Here is a 17839-nt window from a genome sequence, read left to right as displayed (position 1 = left end):
TAAACATCTTGTTAATCTACCCATTGTGTCCGATTTCAAAAATGCTTTACAGCTAAAGCACAACAAACGGTCAGAGCCAAGTCACAAAAACGCACAGCCATTTTTCCAGCCAAAGATAGGAGTCGCAAAAAGCAGAAATATAGATCAAATGAATCACTAACCTTTGATGATCTTCATCAGATGACACTCATAGGACATCATGTTACACAATACATGTATGTTTTGTTCGATAATGTGCATATTTATATCCAAAACTCTCAGTTTACATTGGCTCCTCACGTGCAGTAATGTTTTGATTCCAAAACATCCTGTGATTTTAGTAGAAATACTCATAATAAACATTGATAAAAGATACTAGTGTTATTCAGAGACTTCTGCTTAATGCAACCGCTATGTCAGATTTCCAAAAAACTTTACGGAAAAAGCATAATCTGAGAACGGCGCTCAGAGCCAAAAACAGCCAGAGGAATATCCGCCATTTTGGAATCAACAAAGTTAGAAACAACACCATAAATATTCACTTACCTTTGATGATCTTCATCAGAAGGCACTCCCAGTTTGACAATAAATGACTGATTTGTTCCATACATTTTCATAATTTATGTCCAAATAGCCACGTGTTGTTAGCGTGTTCAGCCCAGTAATCCAACTTCATGAGGCGCGAGCATTTCATCCAGACCAAAACTCAAAAAGTTCTGTTACAGTCCTTTAGAAACATGTCAAACGATGTATGAAATCAATGGTTAGGATGTTTTTAACATAAAACATCAATAATGTTCCAACCGGAGATTCCTGTCTTCAGAAAAAGCACTGGAACGCGAAGTAACTCTGTCGGGAACGCGCGTCATGAGACCGAGGCTCTCTGCCAGACCACTGATTCAAACAGGTCTCATGAGCCCCTCCTTTATAGTTTCAAAAGGCAGTTGACATCTAGTGGAAGCCCTAGAAAGTGCAACCTCATCCATATCTCAATGTGTACTCGGTAGGCAAAGCTTTGAAAAACTACAAACTCAGATGTCCCACTTCCTGGTTGGATTTTTCTCAGGTTTTCACCTGCCATTTGAGTTCTGTTATACTCACAAACATCATTCAAACAGTTTTAGAAACGTCAGAGTGTTTTCTATCCAATACTACTAATAATATGCATATATTAGCATCTGGGACAGAGAAGGGGGCAGTTCACTATGGGCACGCTATTCATCCAAAAGTTAAAATGCTGCCCCCTATCCCAAAAAGGTTAATAGATTGTGTTTTGTTGTTGTCAGTTGTTTTCAGTACTGTAGCAAGTTTTTTTTATCCTGTACGTACTGCCTCTCCTCTCCTCTCCTCCTCTGTAATATTATATAGTAGTAGTAGCTGATAGAAGAATTTGTATGTTTAAAGTAATGACTAAGATATTTCACCGTGATACTGTATCACTGTGTGTGAAATCCATTAGACACATAAGACAATAAATTGATAATGTGTGCAGCTTAGGCAGGATAGAATTATGGCATTGTGTTCCTTTTTGCTATGTAAGCAGGGTGTAGTTGCAACAACAAAGGATAAGAGGAGCTATCGACAGACAACTTGTGCAACTGTGAAACCAATAACAGAAGATTCTGTCCTCACCCAGGGTAGTGGAAAAGTACAGCCTGTCCGACTAGGGAGTAGCCCATGATAAGAACTTGTGTGTGTGTGTGTATAAAAAGACTAGCTCTGCACTAGAAGGGCAGAGCACTCTCTGAATAAAGAACTGACCATTTGTATGCTGGGACTCTATCTGTTTCTTAATGTTGGAGATTTACAACCTCGAGGATACAGATAGAGTTATCAAATAGTTAGAACATTGGGATAGACATTCTCATGACAGTAGCTAACCCTCCTCTCTCCTCTCTACTCTTTCATCTCTACTCTCCTCCAGCTGGTACCTCTGTCAGACCCACAGTGTCTCTGCTCCACCCAGTCCTCTGAGCAGCTCTCCGGGGGCTAGGCCACACTGGTCTGCCTGCCAGCTGAGTGGCTTCTCCCCCTAGGGGGCAATGGCCAGCTGGGAGGTGGACGGGGTAGAGGTGACAGAGGGCGTCCTGACCACCACAGAAGAAGAGAAGGGCGACTGCTACAGCCACAGCAGCACCCTGACCCTGAGCAAGGCATGCCAGGAAGAGGGAGAGGTGTACACCTGCAGGGTCACCCATGACGACACCAGTGATTCGGGCGCCTTCTGGAGATGTCACTGTAGTGACTAGAGACCGGAGAAGCTATTGTAGGGATCTACAGAGTCCCCACATGTTGCTAGTTCTGGAAACAGTGTTTTAGAGCTGAAAGTTACAGTATAATAGTGAATAATATAGTTAGTGCTGTGTGCTAAATTAACTATTTTGAGATTAAAAATCCAAGATGGCGTAGCAGTCAGACGTCTTTGTCTTTGTCTTGTCATGTCCCGTGTATATATATATATTTTATTTCCGCACATATTTCATATGTATTTTTAATATTTTTAACCTCAATTTCAACCTACTCTCCTGCAACCCGCCTCACCCAATGTGGTATGGATCTAATATATTCTATTCTTTAGAACCGGAGCCCCCAACAGACGCTAGCCAGCTAACTAGCCACTAGCTAGTAGTCAGTTAGTCACTGCTAGCGGTCATCATCAGGGCGGCAGGGTAGCCTAGTGGTTAGCGTTGAACTAGTAACCGGAAAGTTGCAAGTTCAAATCCCTGAGCTGACAAGGTACGCATCTATTATTCTGCCCCTGAACAGGCAGTTAACCCACTGTTCCTAGGCCGTCATTGAAAATAAGAATTTGTCTTAACTGACTTGCCTAGTTAAATCAAGGTAAAAAAATCAGCTAACCTCAGCCCGGTCAACTCCTACCAGTCTGCACTGCACGATTCAACCCAGAGCATATCGGACTAGTTTTTCTCTTCCACATCTCTGGATTACTACCGCAAGCTCTGAACCTTTTCACCTGGATCATCACAGCTAGCTAGCTACTATCCAAGTGGCTACTACTGGCTAATGTTAACATTGGAAGCCTCCTCCCTAAATTTGTTTTATTCACTGCTTTAGCACACTCTGCCAACCCGGATGTCCTGGCCTTGTCTGAATCCTGATTTAGGAAGACCACCAAAAATCCTGAAATTTGCATCCCTACCTATAACATTTTCCAACAAGATAGAACTGCCAAGGGGGCGGAGTTGCAATCTACTGTAGAGATAGCCTGCGGAGTTCTGTCATACTATCCAGGTCTGTGCCCAAGCAATTCGAGCTTCTACTTTTAAAAATCCACCTTTCCAGAAACAAGTCTCTCATCATTGCCACTTGTTATAGACCACCCTCAGCCCCCAGCTGTGCCCTGGACACCATATGTGAATTGATTGCCCCCCATCTATCTGAGCTTGTACTGTTAGGTGACATAAACAGCGACATATTTCACACCCTGTCCTACAATCTAAGATAGATCTCACACAAATTATCAATGAACCTACCAGGTACAACCCCAAATCCGTAACCCTCATAAATTTCATCCTGACCAACTTGCCCTCTAAATACACCTCTGCTGTCTTCATCCAGGATCTCAGCAATCACTGCCTCATTGCCTGCGTCCGTAATGGGTCTACGGTCAAACGACCACCTCTCATCACTGTCAAACACTCCATAAAACACTTCAGCGAGCAAGCCTTTCTAATCAACCTGGCCCGGATATCCTGGAAGGATATTGACCTCATTCCGTAAGTAGAGGGTGCTTGGTTATTCTTTAAAAGTGCGTTCCTCACCATCTTAAATAAGCATGCCCCATTCCAAAATAAATTAGAACCAGGAACAGATATAGCCCTTGGTTCACTCCAGACCTGACTGGCCTTGACCAGCACAAAAACATCCTGTGGCGTACTGCATTAGCATCGAACAGCCCCCACGATATGCAACTTTTCAGTGAAGTTTGGAACCAATATACACAGGCAGTTAGGAAAGCTAAGGCTAGCTTTTTCAAACAAACATTTGTGTTCTGTAGCACAAGCTCCAAAACGTTCTGGGACACTGTAAAGTCCATGGAGAATAAGATCACCTCCTCCCAGCTGCCCACTGCACTAAGGCTAGGAAACACTGTCACCACCGATAAATCCACGATAATTGAGAATTTCAATAAGCATTTTTCTATGGCTGGCCATGCTTTCTGGCCACACATCCCTACTCCGGTCAACAGCTCTGCACCCCCCACAGGAACTTTCCCAAGCCTCCCCCATTTCTCCTTCACCCAAATCCAGATAGCTGATGTTCTGAAAGAGCTGCAAAATCTGGACCTCTACAAATCAGCTGGGCTAGACAATCTGGACCCTCTCTTCATAAAATGATCTGCCTCAATTGTTGCAACCCCTATGACTAGCTTGTTCAACCTCTCTTTCCTATCATCTGAGATCCCCAAAGATTGGAAAGCTGCCGCGGTCATCCCCCTCTTCAAAGGGGGAGACACTCTAGATCCAAACTGTTACAGACCTATATCTATCCTGCCCTGCCAAACAGGGTAGGATAACAACCAGATCACTGACCATTTCGAATCCCACCGTACCTTCTCCACTATGCAATCTGGTTTCTGAGCTGGTCATGGGTGCACCTCAAGGTTCTAAACGATATCGTAATCACCATTGATAAAAGACAATACTGTGCAGCCGTCTTCATCAACCTGGCCAAGGCTTTCGACTCAGTCAATCACCACATTCTTATCGGCAGACTCGACCGCCTTGGTTTCTCAAATGACTGCCTCGCCTGGTTCACCAACTACTTCTCAGACAGAGTTCAGTGTGTCAAATCAGAGAGCCTGTTGTCCAGACTTCTGGCAGTCTTTATGTGGGTGCCACAGGGTTAAATTCTCAGGACGACTCTTTTCTCTGTATACATCAATGATGTCGCTCTTGCTGCTGGTGATTCTCTGATCCACCTCTACGCAGACGACACCATTCTGTATACTTCTGGCCCCTCTTTGGACACGGTGTTAACTAACCTCCAGATGATCTTCAACGCCATACAACTCTCTTTCCGTGGCCTCCAACTGCTCTTAAATGCTAGTAAAACCAAATGCATGCTCTTCACCCGATCGCTGCTCACACCTGCCCGCCCGTCCAGCATCACTACTCTGGACGGTTCTGACTTAGAATATGTGGACAACTACAAATACCTAGGTGTCTGACTAGACTTTAACTCTCCTTCCAGACTCACATTAAGCATCTCCAATCCAAAATTAAATCTGGAATCGGCTTCCTATTTTGCAACAAAGCATCCACTCTTGCTGCCAAACATACCCTCGTAAAACTGACTATCCTACCAATCCTTGACGTCGGCGATGTCATTTACAAAATAGCCTCCAACACTCTACTCAGCAAAATGGATGCAGTCTATCACACTGCTTTGCTTTATCTTGGCCAGGTCGCAGTTGTATATGAGAACTTGTTCTCAACTGGCCTACCTGGTTAAATAAAGGTGAAAAAAAAGAAAGAAAAAAGTTGTACATGTCTTCTTGCCACTGAGATAAAGATTGTTTTAATTGAAATATAACCTCAAGAGTTGATTTTATCATGATTCCTGTGATCACTATCTTATGAATATGCAGCACATTTCATACTAATTTACATCAATAATCTTTTTCTATTATTTCAGCATTGTAGCATATCGCTACTCTCATGTTTTCAAACAGAATGAAAAAGGCATCTGATCCAACAAAAACTCTGCAATCATTTCTACAACTGAATGATCCTGTTATACTGTAGCTCCAATACAAGTGATGATAATTAGTGATATTTGATAATAAACCTGCTCTCAGAACTCACACTGCTAAACAGTTACTTTCCATAACAAATATATTTATAATGTTGAATTGCTAACATGGTGACAGTGCTGCTCTATTCTGGGACAAGCAGAATCAACAATCCCTGTCTATGCAAATCTCAGTTTCACTCTCACAGCTATCAGTCGAGCAGTTGAACAGTTTTACTAAGTGAAATACCCTGGGCTGGGCCAGATGTGAGGAAGTGGACTGGTTTAACATCTATGGTGGATTCACCATGTAATTAATAGACAGATCAAATGGTTATTATACTTTATGACAATAGCGTAAAGTGTATGTATCTACATATATGTGTCTCAAACACATCATGTCTCATTCACAGATCTAACTGAAAATGGTTACTGCATGCTAGACGATCACATCAATAACTGGTTATCATCAATAACATCCCTTTTCTTTTTACTTCAGTAGATCTTATTCTACATATGGACTGGTAATGTGTTCCAAAACTACAAATAACTTTTATAGAAACTTTCAGTTCATGAACCAATATAACAAGTTACAGCCATGATGATGATGATGATGATAATGAAGATTAAGACAGTTATGACGATATTGGAGAACGTGTGATTTGTATGATACTTTCTGGCCATTTTCAAAGTTGACCTCCTCTACTGATCAGTCTTCCATGTCACTGTCTTCCCCTCAGCACCTGGAATAAGTCCCTGTTGTAGCAGTAGAGTCACTGCGTAGTCTGACTGAGGGAGGTTTTTGTACGGCTCTGTATCACTGTGGGAACACCCAGGCACTTAAGTAGTGTGCACTCTGACAGTAGTAATCTCCTGCCTCTTCAGCCTGGACTCCCTTGATGGTCAGACTGAAGTCACTCCCAGATCCATTGCCACTGACTCTAGATGGAGTCCCAGACTGAAGGGTTTTAGCCCAGTATATCAGGAGTTGAGGAGCTCCTCCAGGTTTCTGTTGATACCAGTGCAAATAGTGTCCATTGCCATCACTGTATACAGCACTCTTGTCTTACAGCTGAGACTGACTGAGTGTCCCACTGAAACAGTTTTCACTGCATAAGCCTGAGTCACAGTGACCTGGCCTCTGGACTCTGAAACAGAGATGGCATGTAGAATTAGCATTCAATTGTTCATTCATTTGTCCTTATAGCATATTAATATAAACTGTAATGAGGTAATATAGCCTAATATTGCAAGTAATCAGATGAAGATGGTGCTAAAAGTCATGGTTGTTGTGGGTTCTGTTGTCATGAAGGACAACTCTCAGTCATGAAGTGTTAAACTCACAGGGCTATAAACACTCCCAGACCACTGAAACATGTACTGTTCTATATGGAAATAGTCCAATATGTGAATAGGCTTCTTGGACAGTCAGACTGATGTGATGTAGAAACATGATAGCTATGTAATCAAGTAAATGGTTTCTGATATAAGTGCTGAATGGGGACTGATATATTGATTATAGACTGACAAATGGATCATATTGTTAATACTGTGTTATTAGACCAGATAACATTGGCTTTCTGTCTCTTTGCAGTGGTCAGGATCAGTAACTGCAATCTATTTGTTGACTGTGATTCTGCTGACTGACTCTGTTTTTCACATTTTGTTGCATCACAAATTGAGATTGAAAAATATATATAAACGCAACATGTAAAGTGTTGGTCCCATGTTTCATGAGCTGAAATATGTATTTATTTATCCCTTAATTTACCAGATAAATTGACTGAGAACACATTCTCAATTACAACATCTACCTGGGGAAATAAATAAAAGATCACAGAAATGTTCCATATTCTCTCAAAGAAGCTGTGTCACACCCTGATCTGTTTCACATGTTTTTGTACTTATCTCCACCCCCCTCTAGGTGTCGCCTATCTTCCCAATTATCCCCAGTGTATTTATACCTGTGTTCTCTGTTTGTCTGTTGCCAGTTCCTTTTGTTCGTCAAGCCTACCAGCGGTTTTCCCTTTGCTCCTGTTGTTTTCTAGTTCCTGTTTTCTGGTATTGACCCTTATTTCTTCCTTGAGCCTGCCTGCCATTCTGTACCTTGTCACACCAGCCTAGATTATTGACCTCTGCCTGCCCAACCCTGAGACTGCCTGCCATTCTGTACCTTTTGGATCTGGATTACTGACCTCTGCCTGTCCTTGACTTGTCATTTTGCCTGCCCCCTGTTCTTGTAATACACTTTTGTTACTTCGACACTGTCTGCATCTGGTTCTTCTCCTGAAAAATGATAAGCTGATTAAACAGCATGATAATTACACAGGTGCACCTTGTGCTAGGGACAATAAAAGGCCATTCTAAAATGTGCAGTCATGTCAGACAACACAATGCCACATATGTCTCAAGTTTTGAGGGAGCTTGCAATTGGAATGCTGACTGCAGGAATGTCCACCAGAGCTGTTGCCTGAGAATTTAATGTTCATTTCTCCATCATAAGCCGCCTCCAACGCCGTTCTAGAGAATTTGGCAGTACGTCCAACCGGACACACAACTGCAGACCACGTGTATGATGTTGTGTGGGCGAGCAGTTTGCTGATGTCAACGATGTGAACAGAGTGCCCCATGATGGAGGTGGGGTATGGGCAGGCAGGCATAAGCTACGGACAACTAACACAATTGCATTTTATTGATGGCAATTTGAATGCACAGAGAATGCATTAGATCCTCAGAACCATTGTCGTGCCATACATCCGCCGCCATCACCTCATGTTTCAGCAGGATAATGCACGACCACATGTCGCAAGGATCTGTACAGAATTACTGTAAGCTGAAAATGTCCCAGTACTTCCATGGCCTGCATACTCAGTGGCAAATTTCATTTGGGCATGTTTGGAATGCTCTGGATTGATGTGTACGATAGGGTGTTCAAGTTCCCGTCAATATCCAGCAACGTTGCACAGTCATTGAAGAGTGGGGAAACATTCCACAGGCCACAATCAACAGCCTGATCAACTCTATGCGAAGGAGATGTATGGCTCTGCATGAGGCAAATGGTGGTCACACCAGATACTGACTGATTTTCTGCATTTACATTTTTGTTCAGTATAAAACATAACAATGAATGGAAGTTAAAACAGAACAAAGTGCATAAGAGAATTTCAAAGAGCAGGTTTAAAACATGTGCAGACAGTGGTCAGCAGCAGTCCTCCAACTTGCATTTAAAATCTTCAATCAGAATTAAATTATCAAATTACAAGACGGGGCAGCAAAGCTACAAGAACTCTTACCAAACTCAGTTATATACAGTTCTGTGATCTCAGACATTAATGTCCATGACTCTGTAGGGTGAACAAAGTGCTTAAATACAGTATAATTGCACCTGCCCTTAAATGTCCTCATAGACAAACATGCACCAGTGAGTCTGTGACCTCACAGCTAAGGACGACCATCCTGCTAACTGATTCAAGATACAGTGATGGGTTAGAGGTATTGTGTTGGTTACTAATCTAACAGCATGATGGTAGAGTGTCTAGTATTAATATATTAATATAGTCCAACACAGGCTAGATAGTTTCTGCAACCAGGACTTTTCTAGATTGAAAGGAAAAGAAGACTTGTTCCTTAAGGAAAAGGTCAGCTTAAGTTTAAGCTTTTTAGAGAGCTGTTGAATGTAAAAGGAATTTCGGTAAGTCTGTTTTGGAATATACCAGATTTGAACGTTTAACGATAGATGGGTTCATGGTTCTCCATGAGATACTCAAGAAAAATGTGTTAAAATTAAATAAGGAACCAATGAAGGACTGAATATAATCTAACAGATTTGAAAATCTAACAGATCTAACAGATCAGAAATAGATATTGTTGTTCAGCTCTACTACACACTGTGTCATTGTACTGGATAATCTCCTCCCCTCAACACCTGCAGTAGAGCCCATCTGTAGCAGTACAGTCACTGTGCAGTCTGACTGAGGGAGGTTTTTGTACGGCTCTATATCACTGTGTGAACACTGCACCTGTGTGGTCACTCTGACAGTAGTAATCTCCTGCATCTTCAGCCTGGACTGAATGGTCAGAGTGAAGTTACTCCCAGATCCACTGCCACTGAATCTAGATGGAGCCCCAGACTGAAGGATTTTAGCATGGTAAATTAAGGGTTTAGGAGCTCCTCCAGGTTTATGTTGGTACCAGAAAATATGGTTATTTCCATGCACATTACTGCTGGTTTTACAGTTCAGAGAGACTGTCTGTCCTGGGAGAACAGCTTTCACTGCAGGAGTCTGAGTTACAATTATCTGTCCTCTGGATTCTGAAAAAGGAATTAAAAACACAATTAATTATTAAATACATATTGTTTTGAATATACAAATTAAAGTCATATATATATATTAATCATTTGTGTACGTATCTTGAATTATGTTTTGTGCAATATAAAAAATTCTTAACATTGTAACCTTGAAAGCAGAGGGCCAGTGTCCAGATGAAGATGGTGATAAAAGTCATGGTTGTTGTGGGTTCTGTTGTTATGAAGAACAGCTCTCAGTCATGAAGTGTTAAACTCACAGGGATATAAACACCCCCAGACCACTGAAGCATGTGTTGCCAACGCAAAGTTTCCTCTATGCAAATGCAAGGCAGATAATGTATGCCTCATTTGGTAACATATGGGATGTACAGTGCCTTCAAAAAGTATTCAGACGCCTATTTACACATTTTGTTAGGTTACAGCCTTATTCTAAAATGGACTAAATTGTTTTTTCCCCACATCAATCCACACACAATACCCTATAATGACAAAGCAAACACAGTTTTTTATTTTTTTATTTTTTAAATCTGAATGCTTATGTAAATAAGGTAATACATTTTTTCATTTTTAAAACTTTTGCAAAAATGTCTAAAAACCTGTTTTCGCTTTATCATTATGGGGTATTGTGCATATATTGCTGAAGATCTTTTTAGTTAATCAATGTGGAAAAGGTCAAGGGGTCTGAATAAAGGCACTGTACACCGACTCTTTTCTCTGTATATATCAATGATGTTGCTCTTGCTGCGGGCGATTCCCTGATCCACCTCTACGCAGACGACACCATTCTATATACTTCCGGCCCGTCCTTGGACACTGTGCTATCTAACCCCCAAACGAGCTTCAATGCCATACAACACTCCTTCCGTGGCCTCCAACTGCTCTTAAACGCTAGTAAAACCAAATGCATGCTTTTCAACCGTTCGCTGCCTGCACCCGCACGCCTGACTAGCATCACCACCCTGGATGGTTCCGACCTTGAATATGTGGACATCTATAAGTACCTAGGTGTCTGGCTAGACTGTAAACTCTCCTTCCAGACTCATATCAAACATCTCCAATCGAAAATCAAATCTAGAGTCGGCTTTCTATTCCGCAACAAAGCCTCCTTCATTCACGCCGCCAAACTTACCCTAGTAAAACTGACTATCCTACCGATCCTCGACTTCGGCGATGTCATCTACAAAATTGCTTCCAACACTCTACTCAGCAAACTGGATGCAGTTTATCACAGTGCCATCCGTTTTGTTACTAAAGCACCTTATACCACCCACCACTGCGACCTGTATGCTCTAGTCGGCTGGCCCTCACTACATATTCGTCGCCAGACCCACTGGCTCCAGGTCATCTACAAGCATGCTAGGTAAAGCTCCGCCTTATCTCAGTTCACTGGTCACGGTGGCAACACCCACACGCGCTCCAGCAGGTGTATCTCACTGATCATCCCTAAAGCCAACACCTCATTTGGCCGCCTTTCGTTCCAGTTCTCTGCTGCCTGTGACTGGAACGAATTGCAAAAATCGCTGAAGTTGGAGACTTTTATCTCCCTCACCAACTTCAAACATCTGCTATCTGAGCAGCTAACCGATCGCTGCAGCTGTACATAGTCTATCGGTAAATAGCCCACCCATTTTTACCTACCTCATCCCCATACTGTTTTTATTTATTTTATTTTCTGCTCTTTTGCACACCAATATCTCTACCTGTACATGACCATCTGATAATTTATCACTCCAGTGTTAATCTGCAAAATTGTAATTATTCGCCTACCTCCTCATGCCTTTTGCACACAATGTATATAGACTCTCCTTTTTTCTACTGTATTATTGACTTGTTAATTGTTTACTCCATGTGTAACTCTGTGTTGTCTGTTCACACTGCTATGCTTTATCTTGGCCAGGTCGCAGTTGCAAATGAGAACTTGTTCTCAACTAGCCTACCTGGTTAAATAAAGGTGAAATAAATGTAAATAAAATTAAAAAGAGTGTACAAGACATTAGGAACACCTTCCTAATATTGAGTTGCACCCCCTTTTGCCCTCAGAACAGCCTCAATTTATCGGGTCATGGACTCTATAACGTGTCTTAAGCGTTCCTTCCACGGGGATGCTGGCCCATGTTGACTGCAATGCTTACCACAGTTATGTCAAGTTGGGTGGTAGTGGATCTCTACTCCGAGTTGCTCATTCCATCTCCTCCCACAGATGGTCATTTGGATTCAGATCTGGAGACTGAGCAGGCCACTGCAGTAAACTGAATTCACTGTCATGTTCATGGAGCCATTCATGGACAATCCTAGCCTTGTGGCATGGGGCATCATCCTGCTGAAAAAAAAAACTGATCGATACACTGCTGCCATGAAAGGATGCACCTGATTGGTAATAATGTTCAGATATCCTGTGGCGTTCAAACGTTGCTCCACTTTTTTAAAAGGGGCCCAATGTGTGCCATGAAAACACACCCCACACCATCACACCACCAATGTTGACATGCTGCATTTTGGATGCATGTACTCATGTGGTTTTGTCCATAAACTAGTCCTCCAGTCAGCGTGAAACAGCAAGAACCGGATTTAATCAGAACAAGCAATATTTTTCCATTTCTCCAGTGTCTAGTGTTTTCATTCCCACTGCAACCTCAGTTTCTTGTTTTTTCGCTGAAGAAGTGGAACTCTGAAAGAATGTCTGCTGCCATACCCCATTCGTGTCAAGTTACGACGAGTTGTGCATTCTTTTATGGGTCTTTGGTCACCAATGTTGTACCAGCCTGTCAGTTAACTAATTGTAGCCCATCTGTTGCTCTGCACAATTCATGTCAGCCTCCTTTGTCCTATTTCATCAATGACCCGTTTTTGACCACTGTCCTGCCGTTGGTTGGATGTCGTTTGTGTGGTGGACAAATCTTGATACTCACGGGAAACTGTTGAGCATGAAAAATCCAGCAGCGTTGCAGATCTTGACACACTCAAACCGGTGTGCCTGGTACCTACTACCATACCTTGTTCAATCTTTTGTCTTGCCCATTCACTCTCGGAATAGCACACGTACACAATCCATATCTTAAAAATCCAAGGCTTAAAAATCCTCCTATAACCTGTCTCCTTCCCTTCATCTACACGAATTGAAGTGGATTTAACAAGTGACATCAATCACTATCATTGGTCTAGTCCTGAACACTATCACTGATCTAGTCCCTAACACAATAACGGGCATAGTACTGAACACTATCACTGGTGTAGTCCTAACACTATCAAGGGCGCTAGTACTGAACACTATCACTGGTCTAGTCCTCAACACTATCACTGGTCTAGTCCCTAACATTTTCACTTGTCTAGTCCTCAACACTATCACTGGTCTAGTCCTGAACACTATCACTGGTCTAGTCATTCCACTCAGCACCTGCAGTAGGTTCCAGCACAACACATTTTTTACCAATGGGAAGGTGTTAACGCTCCTGTATCTTCAGCCTGGGCTCCACTCATGGTCAGAGTGAAGTCACTCCTCGATCCACTACCCACTGAATCTATATTGCGAGTTCTAATAAGGTGGATGCAGGTTTGTTTTTGGTCCAGATTTCTGTTGAAACCACAATAAACATTCATGTCCATGTGTGACTCTCCACTGCAACAATAACTCAAAGGTCCAATGTAGCAGTTTTTATATCGATATGAAATAATTTCTGGGTAACAAGGAAGTTCCTTGCTGTAATAGATTCCCATTAAAATAGGCAAAAATTGCTTTTAAGCTAAAAATTTGAAGAATTTCTGGGAGTGGTCTGAGTTGGGAGGGGAAAACAAAAGAAATGCTGTTATTGGCAGAGAGACTTGGAACTCTCTCTGCTCTTGGTCGGGGCGGCAGGGTAGCCTAGCGTTGGACTAGTAACCGGAAGGTTGCAAGTTCAAACCCCCGAGCTGACAAGGTACAAATCTGTCGTTCTGGCCCTGAACAGGCAGTTAACCCACTGTTCCTAGGCCGTCATTGAAAATAAGAGTGTGTTCTTAACTGACTTGCTTAGTTAAATGAAGGTAAAATATTATTTTTTTTTACCAATTTGCCACATGGTAATGTCCCCATGGAAAGCCCAAACTCCCTCAAACCCAAACCTGCTAATTAGAATGTGTACAGTAGATCATATGTGTACAGTAGATCATATGTGTACAGGAGATCATATTTACTACCGGGAACTATCAGGATATAACACTGATCCATGTCTTCACAATGTTACTTTAATCAACTGTTGTGAATATGAGATAAAACACAGAAAACTGGATTTTGACTGTACAGGGCATCTAATGGATTACTGCTGGTTTTACAGCAGTGGAGATTAACTACAGTATGGGACCTGAAAGGACAGCTTTCACTGCAGAAGTCTGAGTCACAGTGATCTGCCCTCTGGATACTGAGAAAAGAATAACACATTGTCAGACCCCCCCCCCAAAATAAATAAGTAGGGGAACTGTAAAAATATCTGAACACTATGAAGTTGATATGAACAAACACACACTCAATTACATGCTTGCTTACACATATATTAGCATACACACACACACACACACTTGATCTCTCTCTTCTCTCCCTCTCTCTCGATTGTCAAGAACCTTTCTGTAATTTAATATGTTTTTTTGTTTGTCTATCTTTTGTATGTCTTTGTCTACATGTTTGTCTATGTTTACAACAAGCAAGGGGAAGATATCAGAACAGGGACGTTGTGGAATAATAACATAAAATCAAATCAAATTTTATTTGTCACATACACATGGTTAGCAGATGTTAATGCGAGTGTAGCGAAATGCTTGTGTTTCTAGTTCCGACAATGCAGTAATAACCAAAAAGTAATCTAACAATTCCAAAACTACTGTCTTATACACACAAGTGTAAGGGGATAAAGAATATGTACATAAAGATATATGAATGAGTGATGGTACAGAGCGGCATAGGCAAGTAGATGGTAGATGGTATCGAGTACAGTTTATACATATGAGATGAGTATGTAAACAAAGTGGCATAGTTAAAGTGGCTAGTGATACATGTATTACATAAAGATGCAGTAGATGATATAGAGTACAGTATATACGTATACATATGAGATGAATAATGTAGGGTATGTAAACATTATATTAGGTAGCATTGTTTAAAGTGGCTAGTGATATATTTTACATCATTTCCCATCAATTCCCATTATTAAAGTGGCTGGAGTTGAGTCAGTGTGTTGGCAGCAGCCACTCAATGTTAGTGGTGGCTGTTTAACAGTCTGATGGCCTTGAGATAGAAGCTGTTTTTCAGTCTCTCGGTCCCAGCTTTGATGCACCTGTACTGACCTCGCCTTCTGGATGATAGCGGGGTGAACAGGCAGTGGCTCGGGTGGTTATTGTCCTTGATGATCTTTATGGCCTTCCTGTAACATCGGTGGTGTAGGTGTCCTGGAGGGCAGGTAGTTTGCCCCCGCTGATGCGTTGTGCAGACCTCACTACCCTCTGGAGAGCCTTACGGTTGTGGGCGGAGCAGTTGCCGTACCAGGCGGTGATACAGCCTGCCAGGATGCTCTCGATTGTGCATCTGTAGAATTTGTGAGTGCTTTTGGTGACAAGCCGAATTTCTTCAGCCTCCTGAGGTTGAAGAGGCGCTGCTGCGCCTTCTTCACGATGCTGTCCGTGTGGGTGGACCAATTCAGTTTGTCTGTGATGTGTATGCCGAGGAACTTAAAACTTGCTACCCTCTCCACTACTGTTCCATCGATGTGGATAGGGGGGTGTTCCCTCTGCTGTTTCCTGAAGTCCACAATCATCTCCTTAGTTTTGTTGATGTTGAGTGTGAGGTTATTTTCCTGACACCACACTCCGAGGGCCCTCACCTCCTCCCTCTAGGCCGTCTCGTCGTTGTTGGTAATCAAGCCTACCACTGTTGTGTCGTCCGCAAACTTGATGATTGAGTTGGAGGCGTGCGTGGCCACGCAGTCGTGGGTGAACAGGGAGTACAGGAGAGTGCTCAGAACGCACCCTTGTGGGGCCCCAGTGTTGAGGATCAGCGGGGTGGAGATGTTGTTGCCTACCCTCACCACCTGGGGGTGGCCCGTCAGGAAGTCCAGTACCCAGTTGCACAGGGCGGGGTCGAGACCCCGAGCTTACTATGGTGTTAAATGCCGAGCTGTAGTCGATGAACAGCATTCTCACATAGGTATTCCTCTTGTCCAGGTGGGTTAGGGCAGTGTGCAGTGTGGTTGAGATTGCATCGTCTGTGGACCTATTTGGGCGGTAAGCAAATTGGAGTGGGTCTAGGGTGTCGGGTAGGGTGGAGGTGATGTGGTCCTTGACTAGTCTCTCAAAGCACTTCATGATGACGGAAGTGAGTGCTACGGGGCGGTAGTCGTTTAGCTCAGTTACCTTAGCTTTCTTGGGAACAGGAACAATGGTGGCCCTCTTGAAGCATGTGGGAACAGCAGACTGGGATAGGGATTGATTGAATATGTCCGTAAACACACCAGCCAGCTGGTCTGCGCATGCTCTGAGGGCGCGGCTGGGGATGCCGTCTGGGCCTGCAGCCTTGCGAGGGTTAACTCACCTCGGCTGCAGTGAAGGAGAGGCCACATGTTTTGGTTGTAGGCCGTGTCAGTGGCACTGTATTGTCCTCAAAGCGGGCAAAAAAGTTATTTAGTCTGCCTGGGAGCAGGACATCCTGGTCCGTGACGGGGCTGGTTTTCTTTTTGTAATCCGTGATTGACTGTAGACCCTGCCACATACCTCTTGTGTCTGAGCCGTTGAATTGAGATTCTACTTTGTCTCTATACTGAAGCTTAGCTTGTTTGATTGCCTTGCGGAGGGAATAGCTACACTGTTTGTATTCGGTCATATTTCCGGTCACCTTGCCCTGATTAAAAGCAGTGGTTCGCGCTTTCAGTTTCACGCGAATGCTGCCATCAATCCACGGTTTCTGGTTTGGGAATGTTTTAATCGTTGCTATGGGAACGACATCTTCAACGCACGTTCTAATGAACTCGCACACCGAATCAGCGTATTCGTCAATGTTGTTGTCTGACGCAATACGAAACATATCCCAGTCCACGTGATGGAAGCAGTCTTGGAGTGTGGAATCAGATTGGTCGGACCAGCGTTGAACAGACCTCAGCATGGGAGCTTCTTGTTTTGTACGGGATGAATTTGTACTGTAGTAAAACCGTCTCTATAGTAATGCAAAGTCTCTTTCGTGATCATATGAAACGTCAATTGCTATGGAAATGCTGGGATGTGGGATGTGTTTTTCTATGAAAATTATGTTACATTTAGTTATGATGCAGCTATGATGTTGATACAATATGGATTACAATTATCATCCTGAATATTAAGACTATACTAATTTCACTGAGGGGCAGTGTTGTTACAGCTAATGCCTGTTTGCCTAAGGCTGATGTCACACAGGTGTTTGTATGCGTGCATACATGCATATACACACACTCTCACACACTCTCATTACACACACGTGCACATACACGGACACATACACACACATACACACATGTAAATAGTGCTGTACAGTTGAAGTCGGAAGTTTACTTACACCTTAGCCAAATACATTTAAACTCAGTTTTTCACAATTACTGACATTTAACCCTAGAAAAATTCCCTGTCTTAGGTCTGTTGGGATCACAACTTTGTTTTAATTAAGAATGTGAAATGTCAGAATAATATTAGAGAGAATGATTTATTTCAGCTTTTATTTCTTTCATCACATTCCCAGTGGGTCAGAAGTTTACATACACTCAATTAGTACTTGGTAGCATTGCCTTTAAGTTGTTTAACTTAGGTCAA

The 17839-nt window shown here is 42.6% G+C and overlaps 1 long non-coding RNA gene across 1 annotated transcript; it reads right to left on the bottom strand.

Moving 5' to 3' along the window:
- Positions 1–8407: 8407 nt before the first annotated feature.
- On the bottom strand, positions 8408–10281 carry LOC139393016 (uncharacterized). The gene is made up of 2 exons (XR_011629745.1): positions 10191–10281; positions 8408–10045 (listed from the first exon to the last, which is right to left on the bottom strand). It is a non-coding gene; the product is annotated as an uncharacterized lncRNA (long non-coding RNA).
- Between the last annotated feature and the right edge of the window lie 7558 nt (positions 10282–17839).

This window comes from Oncorhynchus clarkii, chromosome 33, assembly GCF_045791955.1.
Source record: "Oncorhynchus clarkii lewisi isolate Uvic-CL-2024 chromosome 33, UVic_Ocla_1.0, whole genome shotgun sequence".
Lineage (NCBI taxonomy): Eukaryota > Metazoa > Chordata > Actinopteri > Salmoniformes > Salmonidae > Oncorhynchus > Oncorhynchus clarkii.
The sequence above is the reverse complement of the archived record's forward strand: the minus strand, read 5'-3'. Positions and strand labels throughout refer to the sequence as shown.